We start from the raw sequence: 10,219 nt of genomic DNA, 5'->3' as shown, positions 1-10,219 counted from the left end.
ATTAGAAGTAACATGATTGCCTGCTTCCTCTTTTCTTTTGTGCCTGCTGCCTTTTTCCCCTCCTTTTTCAGGAAGAAGTGAGCAGTGGTGGGGGGGGGGGGGGGATCCTCAGCTATGATTTACTTCTTTGTGTCGTATTCTGCAATCTCAAGCCAGTCGAAAGCACTTAATGTCCCCACTATTCTAATTTCATCTGTCATTCTCTCTCTGTACTGTATCACATGACACCCATCCACGCACACACATTCATTAGAATTCGGCGCAGACCTATGTATGGTGTGACCAGACCTATTTCTCCAGTGTAGTGTGTAGAGGCCTATCACACACTTCAGCAATGCGTAACCAATAACTGAAAAAACGCCTGACTGAAAAAATGAAAAGAGATGGAGGCAGATGAAGTGCGGCAGATGAGAGAAAGGAGAGGTGGGGTTGAGAGTTTGACTGGATGGAGAGAGCAGAAGAGACATAATCAGAGAGAAGAAGCGATGATAGAAAATGAGGAGGGGAGAGATGGCGGTCGCATTGAGAGAAGAGGAGGTTGGTGAAGCAAAGGATGGAGGATCTAGCAAGCTGGGTGGCATTAGTAGGGAAAGCCTCTGCACTTCTGTGAGATAAGAGATGGCCCTGGCCAATGATGTGGAATGGTTCTGATTGGCTGAGCCCGATCCCCCACCAGAGCGAACCAAGCTCTCTTCTCAGAGCCTGGAGCACTACCATAGCACTGTCGGATATTTCATACTTCACTCTAACAATCGTGACTACAGCAGGGTGCTGCAGCTTTGACCCCAGTACCATGCTGCTCAACATTTCACACTTGACTCTTACAACATTAACTACTGTGGCACACCTCAGTCAGAGCCGGGATTGTGGAAAAATTGGCAACATTATCGTACAATTGAAAAAGTTCTTTGCATTTGTAGAGGCGACCGCTACTATAGCCATCTGAGCTGCAAGGTTTTACAATCCCAACACAACATCCAGCCCATTATCAGTAATCCTTACTCTATTAATTATACCCATACTGGATAATTCTTAATCTCGTGTATATTTATTGCCACAGTGCAATGGTTTGTTTCCAGTGGTTAAAGTGGGCTGGAATGATTTGGAAAAGTATTCCAGCTTTTTCAGTTTATGGGCAATTAAATCTTATAAGCAGGTTAATACATACTGTCAAAGGAGTTAATTCTTCATGCACTTCCAGCTGACAAGATGCAGATACTTGCTCTGTAATAAGAAAATAATGACATGCTATGAACTGCTTATGCCTTCAAGACATCCATTTTCCTTCTCATCCCCATGATGCATTCAAGGTCTACATGTAAATTTGGGTTCTTTTGTGACTTCCTGGATGAGTCGATGCACTCCAGGAGTAATATTGGTGGGCCGTCACTCCTTGGAAGGTTCACCACTGTTCCAAGTTTTCTCCGTTTGTGAATAATGGCTCTCACCATGGTTCACTAAAGTCCCCAAAGCCTTAGATTGGCGTTGTAACCCTTTCCATACTGATAGATGTCAATTACTTTGTTTCGGAGCAATTTTTAGATGGCTTTAAATCGTGGCACGGTAGGTTGCCATATGAGATCTTTAGCCTAATTAACTTTGTCAGACAGGTTCGCTGTTGTGATTGGTGTGGGGGGTAGGTACAGGCTTGGGGCGTCGGGGGATTCCCCAGGAGCATCTTTGTTGGAGGGCTCAACCCGGGGTTGTGGTCATGGCCTATTAAGGGCTCTGTTGGCTCTTAGGTGACGGTTTCCTCATGGCTGCATGCAGCACGGCTAGGGGAGGGTCTGTGCTGACGAACGTGGGTTACTGACCTGGTAGCCTGGCTGCCCCTGGGTGGGTCCGGGACGGGCGTCGGGTTCTGGGGGTGCTCCGTCTCTGGGCTGGGGCCCTGGCTGGGCCTTGGGGGCTTTGGTCCTGGTTGGTGTGTTGCCGGGGTTTTGGGCGGGTGGGTGTGTGGGCGCCCAGCCCCGGCGCAGGTGCCGCCAGTGGATGGAGCACCAGCTCTTCAACTGGTGGGGGAGGCTGTTACATCTTGCAGGAGGTCTGCTCTCTTCAGGAACTCACTCTGAAGGAGGGGGAGATATAGAGAGGTGGAGGAAGATCTCAGCCTGGGCGTCTATTGTCTTGTGCAGTCTGGAAGATGAGTGGATGACAGGGTGGGTGCAGTTTTCTCTGTGGTGGGGTCGGGTGGGCTGTTCCGGGATCTGTGGGGCCTGGCAGCGCTGCTGAACTGGGCCCCGGTCCAGATGGCCCTGTAGACATGTAGACATTGAAGGCTATCAGGAGGGGCTATGCGCTTACCTGCTGCTCTCTTGCAGGTAGCTCCATGCCCTCCTGGGTTTTAAATGCACCTTAGAACACACATGCATCAACACTACATATAAGCGGGCGGAGGGAGGTTTGGAGTCTTCACACACCCCCGTTCTCTGCTGCCTGTTGGAGCGGGGGGACTAGAAGGAGGAGTTGGCTGTCCGATTGGGGTCTGGAATGTGGGGTCTCCCTGCTGCTGCCGAGTCAGGGCAGTCTGCTTCTCTCCACCCCAGGGAAAAGGGTAACACCACCTGGGTCTGGGTGCAGTTTCCCCCTCCAGGGGCAAGGGTACCTAGACCCGGTTTGTAGAGTACACTTGGGGAGTGTGTTTGTGTGTACAGTGTCTCTTTGTGTCTGTCTCCACGTTGGGTGAGTGTTGAGTAATTGCATATGAGAGCATGAGGGTGGGAATGGATGTCTGTATCTGTGTATGCCTGTATGTCTGTGTCTACATGTCAGGTTGGGTATCAGACGCCACCTCTCTAGGGACATCTCAGGCCCTCGAAGGTATGGAGGCCTATCTCCCCCACCACTTCCCCTGCCAGTGGCAGACGCCCTCAGACATCGGTGCGTTGGTGGTTCTTTGTGTCAGGGGATGGGCGTCCAGGTACACACCGGCTCACTCCTTGGTGGCTGATTGTTGGGGCCTGGAGCCTGGGGCTTGCTCGGGCCACTTCGGGGGTGGGGTGCACTCAGCCTCTCGGCTTGGGGCTCGGTCACTCTGGCACAGCTGGCTGCCGGCGGAGCTCATGGGCACGTCACTGCAACCCCCCCCCCCCCCCCCCTGGCTTCTGTGGCTCCCCACACCCTCTAGCAGATCATTACATGAAGGAACCTTTTAAATACAAGCACGCTCATGCTCACAGGTGTACACACGGGTGCTCACACACACAAACTACACCCTTTTTGGCTCCTACCTCAAAGCACACTGTCGATCTTACGTGCTGCACAATAATGTTTAATATTTAGTATTTACTGTTATATTCCCATAGATCATTGTGACGTTGTTTATTATGTTGCTCTTTTTTTTTTCCTTCTACTTGTTTTCTCTTTTATCTTTCTCAACAGGTGATCCAGGTGATTGATATATGTATTTTTTGTCTGCTTATTTTGTTGGTTTTTGTTTTTTGCTCTTTATCCCTGTCCCTCTTCCCCGCTGTTTTTTTTCCCCTCTTTCTTTCTCCCCTTTCTTTTCCCCAGTCAAGTCTGTCCCATATTTAGCAAATGAAAATGAAATAAAATAAACAATAAAAGGTGAATCAAATAGACCATTACAGCAAGGCTGGGATGGTCCATTTGGTAAAGTAAATCCGTTGGGCATCTTTCTTCGCCTTTAGACAATAATTCTGATGGCAAACGAGCCAAACGGGACCGGCAAAAATAAATAAATAGAACTTTGTCAGACAGGTTATTTTAAGTGTTTTTAAGTAATAAGAGTTCTGGCAGTGAAATTGAACTCGCGTTGAACTTTGCGTTCCAAATAACATGTTTAATCACAGTGAATTCGTGAATTAACAATGGGGGCAATTGCTTTTACACACAGAGCCAGGTAGGTTTGGATAGCTTTTTCCCATTAATAAATGAAATCATCATTTAACCGCATTGTACTGCACATCCTGCAGGGCTTTGTGAGATGATCCAAAATTGATACTCTTGTAGTTTTGTCGTACCCCCAGAAAGTGCTGCAGACATTCATTTGGTTTGTACCCAGCCTTGGTAGGACCACTGACTACCAGCCCAAACAGCTGAAACAGAAGCTGGAGACACACCAATTTCCCTTTAGTTTATTTTTAAGCTTTTAAACATAAAGGAAAGCCTACTATTAAAACTTAGATCTACACAAGTGGTCTCTTGAACAGCATAGGCAGTTCTTCTGGGGTTATGTAGAGCAAAAAAAATCCATAACAGTAGCATGATGAATGTAAAGCATTCCACTTTAGACTGATGAAAAGGATAGACCATAAAGAGGGTTCTTTGCTACTATTGTTAAAAAAAAAGGTTTAATTACATGACCAAATGCTCAACTTACTTTATTTCGTTTTTCAGCTTTTTACACAAATTTTGATCTGCTGTTTTGTTCCCCCTGAGTGAGACATTTTCTCGAATGTGTCATGTTGAAATGTGTCTAATTTGACTGTTGTGTGTTAAGGCACATTTATTAGTCTGTGTGGTGTTAGAATAATAGTTCACTATAATCTTATCATATGTAGTCACCTAAAACTAAACCAAAACTAAGAATTTAAATACTTAAATTGTGAATAAAACTCAATCAAAAGCAACACTGTGCATCTCCTGGATAGAACTCAAGGCTTTGATACATGAAAATATGCTTAAACATCCTAATTTAATCCCGATTTTATTTCAGTTCTCTCTTCTTACTCTTTCCCTCTGATAGTTTGATTAATTTTTTCACATCATACAACAGTTTATTCACCAACTGTCTCAGTTCAACAGTGTTTCATCCACTTCAGTCTGCATGGTGTCTTGGCTGTTTCGGCCAATAGGAGACATCATGAGAAATTTTTATTTCCTCCTGTTCATACTTGATTTTAAAGAATTGTTACAATCTGACATTAAGAAGAAACATTAAAGTTGCCAGTTCCTTGCTAAGAAACACACTGTCTTGTTCATTTCTTTGGGTTCTGGTTAAAACTTCCCAGAAACATTAGAGAAATGTCAAAAAACATGATTGCAGTGATATGCGCACACCTTGACTCGAGTGCAGTTGGCTTTTACATCTTCCACCTTGCAAATCATGACAGTTAGGGGTCCTATAGGTTACAGTAACCTGCTCTCGCTGCTATGTCATGGCTGTTTATTCATTCTTCAAAACATGGCCATTACTACTTCTGGGCATCCTGACCCCACTGTTACCTAGCAAACCAGCTGGCTATGATTATGTAGCATGAGACTCTGGCAGGAGAGGCTGAGGAGCCATCTGGAGAAGCGGAAGGTTTTTCCCTCTGGGCTGGTCAACCTGCAGGCCAACAATAGTGAGCAACCAGAAAAGCTGATGCACAGAATTAAAAGAGAGTCTGATGTGGTATTTTAGTCCCGCTGAGTTTGAAAGAATGCACAGGTACAATCTGCCAGGGAGTGCCTGCATCTTTTTTGACCCCCAAGTCTCTTCAATAGGGGCATAAAGAGGGCAAAAAGTATGAAATGTTACCTCTTGGCAAGGGCTTTTAAATTTCCTTTCCTCCTCCCCCCCCCTCCCCTCCACTGGCTTCTCATTGCTTGGCAGGTCTTAGTTATTTGCTCAAATTATTGCTGTCAAGATTATTTTAAACTGCTTTTTAAGGGCATATCAATGCTTCCTAGTCAGTCAGAAACAGCAAAAGCCTGCTCTCTGACTCGCCACTAATATACCCTATTATTTGGGTCTAGACTCTGTACATAATATGATGAATTGAGTGCAATTTTAATGACACATTCTACAATGTAACAGATAGTTAATGTGGCCCGGTCATGGGGAATGAGACAGGACACAGGAAATACTCTTTTGTGGGCTTTTTTATTCTCCGACTGTACTCGGAGGAGCACAGTTTTAATTCTGTAGTTTTGAGTGAAACGGCAAAATTTAACTATTCCACTGGCTCAGCCTAAACTGCCTTTCAGGGTCTGAGACAACAGTAACTATCATATGTACATGTTAAATCCAAACAGTATAGACAACAGTAGTGACCTGTCAAGAAACAAATACAACAAAAAAAGAGAAAACAAAACAAATAAACACATTGTTTACATCCCACAACTTCGCAGGTCAACTGGCAATAAAGTGCACTGTAAACTCTCTTTTAAACATACATTTCTATGGGAGAACATCATGAACTCACTTCGGTTTCTCCACACAGCAACTGTGCTAGGACAAGTACACACGCAGGAATCACACAGCAAGTGATCTCCCCTCTGAATCAAACAGAAACATACAGAGTTATGCAAAGTGAGTAAAAGTATAAACTTAACAACTTTGAAATCTGTTAGGACACTGTAACTACTCACGCCAACCCGCTCTTCAGTCCCTTTCACAGCACGTGACCATTAAACATGCACCCGTCGCGCGTTAAGAACTGTACAGAAATGGTCACAAACATGGAGTCATTGCTAAAGAAACTTAGCTAATTACAGTCTACTACAACACTGGTGACAATATTTTGCAGTATGCTACACTTTTTAGCACATTTACCTCGTGTGTAGCTAGCCACAGAATCTTTTGCAGTCTCTAACTCTCCAGTGCTCCCGCTCACAGCGCTCAGTGTGACACAAACTTGAGTGCATGCGTGCTCTGGCTTACGGCGGCTCTTAAAGGGACAGTATACCCCCAAAACGCGAGGTCTAGTCATCACCATGACAACCCTACAACAGACCTCCGGTAGACAGGCAACCAGTCAAAAACACAATTCCCTCTTTTTAAACCCTTTCCATGCGTAGTATTAGTTCACTTGGCTACATTAAAATATTTAAAATTGACAACTACAGTAGATACAGCTGAAAGCGAATTGGTTCCAGTTTAGGATCCACTACATTTAACACATTTAACGAGCCACTAAGTGACTTTATTTGAAGTGTTAATTAGATTGGATTATTTTAGATAAACCTTAAATGATGCTTGAAGGGAGACAGGGTCACAGTAGCAGCAGCAGAGAAATTGAGACAGTGAGTGGGGGTGAAAAAGATATTTAGTGAGAATAAAGGCAATTAATAATGGAACATAATGACAGTTATGCAACAGGAACAGTACAATCTCTAATGGGTCAACACAGTAAATGTGATTATCAGAGATGCAAGAACTGTATGCTGTCTTTTATACTGACAGTAATCTTTGTGTCACACAGTTTGATCCTGTCTTTATCTATGGTGTGCCATGTGCCCCTGCGCCTGTTCTTCTTCTCTATCCACTGTCCGACGCTTACGGCCAAACCCTGACAGAAAGCTTATAGCTGCGAGGTCAAACCTAAAGTCCAAGCCTCAAAGGGACCACATGGCGCTCGGAGGACATAGCCGCAGATTACTGTCTGGTTGAGCTGACTGCGGACAAAAGGAACGGACTGTCACCGGGTCCTTTTTGAACGTCTGAACATCGAGACCTGGCCGTTTTCTGAAGTCGAGTCTTATCGGTGCAAGCTGCACAGATGAAATGCTCTGTATTCTCACTTTTATCAGATCACACAGTGACAGGAGGGATGAGAGCAGGAGGCGATTTAGCTGCTTGGAAAACCTGCTGGAGGACATAAAAAGCTCCCTGAGAGATGAAGAAAACTTGGCTTTCTCCACATCCTTCTTGTCTTCTTTGACTGATGTGGCACTGCATATCTTCTTACTGTATGTGTGCCTTGAACATGTGCCTACTTGCAATTATTAATTATCTGTTACATATTGGGACCTAATGATGCCCCTGGCTTAATAGAGGCAGTAGTACCCCCATCCCTGCCCTGCCTCCCTTTGTAGCATCTCATGATTTAATTATAACGCTTTGGTAGTATATGCAAAGAAATATGATGGCAGTTAAAGCAGGAAGTCTTCACAGTCACCTCCTTTTCTGTTGCTTGATAGCACTGTGTGTGCATAATTTGCTATCTTATTAATAATTGATTTAACCACCATTACACACTACTGGGGTGTGAACTCCGTGGTAAGGCCTTGAGCCTCATTTTGTGTTTTTTGGAAGCAGAATTGACCACGTTTAAGCAAGAGTACGGAACACTAAGCTGACTCGGTGAGCAAGGGCATCTGTCGATGCAAGTGCAATGTGCCAAAGCATATACCTACTAATTAGCGCTGAGATGAATTTCTAGTGTAATTAAGTGCACAGCAAGCTAATGTTACTGGCAAGGAAATGGCACTATTTCCTTAAAAGGCACTAATACCACAAGCATGGTCAGATGCGCCAGTTCAGTGACTCGAATTAGTGAAGGTCAAGCCGCCTCACCTGTCACTCCAGGAGGCTGTGTTTCTGATGATACACAACTTTAAGGGTTTATGCAATTTAATATAAAATTCACCCCCTGCAAACTTGTCACAAAGGAAGAGATTAGCTATTAAGATCCAAACTGTTTTTTGCTTTGTTTGTTTTTCTTATTCCAGCCTGTAAACGTGTAAAAATCTGCATTTATTAAAGAAGTCTGCAGAGACTGATTTGCCTTTAGAGTCAAGTAGCCATTCAGCCAACTGCAGTTCGTTTATTCATTTGGACTCATGTTTTTTAGCTGTTGCTAAATCCATGTCAGCGTTAGAGATGCTTAATTTTTTATATGCTCATTATTCTAACTGAATCATATCAAACATGTCTCCTTTTTTATATTTCTGACAGGTTGGGTAGTTAAAACTTTGATAAACTTTAATAAAATTCCAGTGTGTCCCATGCAGTATATCATTAACCTTTACTGGAATCAGTATGACCATGAACACAAATCCGTATGTGTTGACGCACTCCTCCTTATCTTCAGTTTTTGCCCACATGTGTGTTCAGAGATGTTGTGGGTGGTTTCTGCTTTGCTGGCTCAGCTCCAAATAGCTGCACTTCCTCGTTGTTGCAACCGCAGCCTTCAGCTGCAGCTTACACTGGGATGGTTATTGGCTACAGTGTTCAGTGGATGAAGAGGGATCAAGTTAGACAGAGGAAGATATATCTTCGGGTGAGAAATTAATTGAGCCTGTAGATTTTCAGTGCAGTGTGATACTTCAGCTGATAGGCCGTATTATCGCTGCCTGACTGTGTAACTTCTTTCTCAAATACCCTAAGAACATTTTAGCACTAGTTTGTGGAGCACCCTGAATAGAGAGGCATTAGGCCTGATAAGTCAGACTTTATATATCTGCTTGTCTGCTGCAGTCAGGCCTGCTTTCCCTCCGCAGAGCTGATGATTCCATAACCACATCCATGAGGCAAAATGATATAAGAAAAAAAAGCAGAAAATCACAAGTAGCACTTAAATTATCCTGCTTCATTTTTTATTTTGTATTATTTTTTTAACGGAGGGAAGTAAAAATCTTCATGATCTGTGTATGTGTGTGTGTTTTCATGTGGGGCAAGGTTTCCATAGAGACTAGGCCAGCTAATCCGACGAGCTGTGGAAGACGGAGAGAGCAGGTCTGAAGTGCTCAGCATTACGGCGGTTTCTAAAAGCTCCCTGCCTCTCAGCGCCTTAGTCTTCATTACCTCCACATCCCCTTTTGATTGGCTACGTTTATCCTGAGTACCCCAGGTTTGGGAGGGAACTGTAACCCCACACAGACGACAACATACAGCACCAGCATCATTCAAGTTGTCATAGCAACCCTTAAAGGCAAGAATTTGGACTCATAAACTCATAGATATTGTATCATGTTCTGTATCCGGTAGCTTTGATAGAATACATCCTTCTCATTTGGCCCCTGTTAGGTACTGCAAATTATGTAGAAAGCTATAAAAAAGAATGATTACAGTGTATGGTTTGTGGGTGTTAAAATGGTATAAAAAAGAATTTTGCACCCCCTCGGATGTGCTAAGTGGCACAATAATTTGCCTTTCTGTTTGGTTTGGATAGCGCTGGTTTGTGCAACACTTTGGCAAGCATTCAGTCATCCTGTGATTGAAATAGAAAATTAGCTGGGGGTCTTAAGCCCCTATGCTCATTCCGTGCAGTGCCCTGTGTATTCACAATGCTTATCTGGTGTCAATTTGGATGCACCAGTGGAGGAAGGGGGTGGGGTAAATGCTGGCAACACAATGGAGCCTTCCAATAATGCTTCAGTTGTGGCGCAAAGGAAGCATTTGGACTCAGTACTGAACTGGAAGAAGAAATGGAACAATGCCCTGCAGTTAGATCTTATTCAAAGTTTCATGTTTTGTTTAATTGATTGATTAAATTTATCACTGGTTGGCAGTGAAGCAAGCTGTAAGATAAGATATGATAAATGATCAAAC

The 10,219-nt window shown here is 43.9% G+C and overlaps 1 long non-coding RNA gene across 1 annotated transcript; it reads right to left on the bottom strand.

Annotated features, from left to right (window-relative positions):
- Window positions 1-5,808: 5,808 nt before the first annotated feature.
- Window positions 5,809-6,168, bottom strand: LOC146689403 (uncharacterized). Its single transcript, XR_014916031.1, has 2 exons — window positions 6,121-6,168; window positions 5,809-5,998 (listed from the first exon to the last, which is right to left on the bottom strand). It is a non-coding gene; the product is annotated as an uncharacterized LOC146689403 (long non-coding RNA).
- Window positions 6,169-10,219: the final 4,051 nt, after the last annotated feature.

Source organism: Copadichromis virginalis, linkage group LG17 (genome assembly GCF_057382275.1).
Source record: "Copadichromis virginalis isolate Kocher_CV1m ecotype Utaka linkage group LG17, C_Virginalis_male_GT1.1, whole genome shotgun sequence".
In the NCBI taxonomy this organism is placed as follows: Eukaryota; Metazoa; Chordata; class Actinopteri; order Cichliformes; family Cichlidae; genus Copadichromis; species Copadichromis virginalis.
Note: the sequence above shows the minus strand (reverse complement) of the source record. Positions and strands in the feature narration are given on the sequence as shown.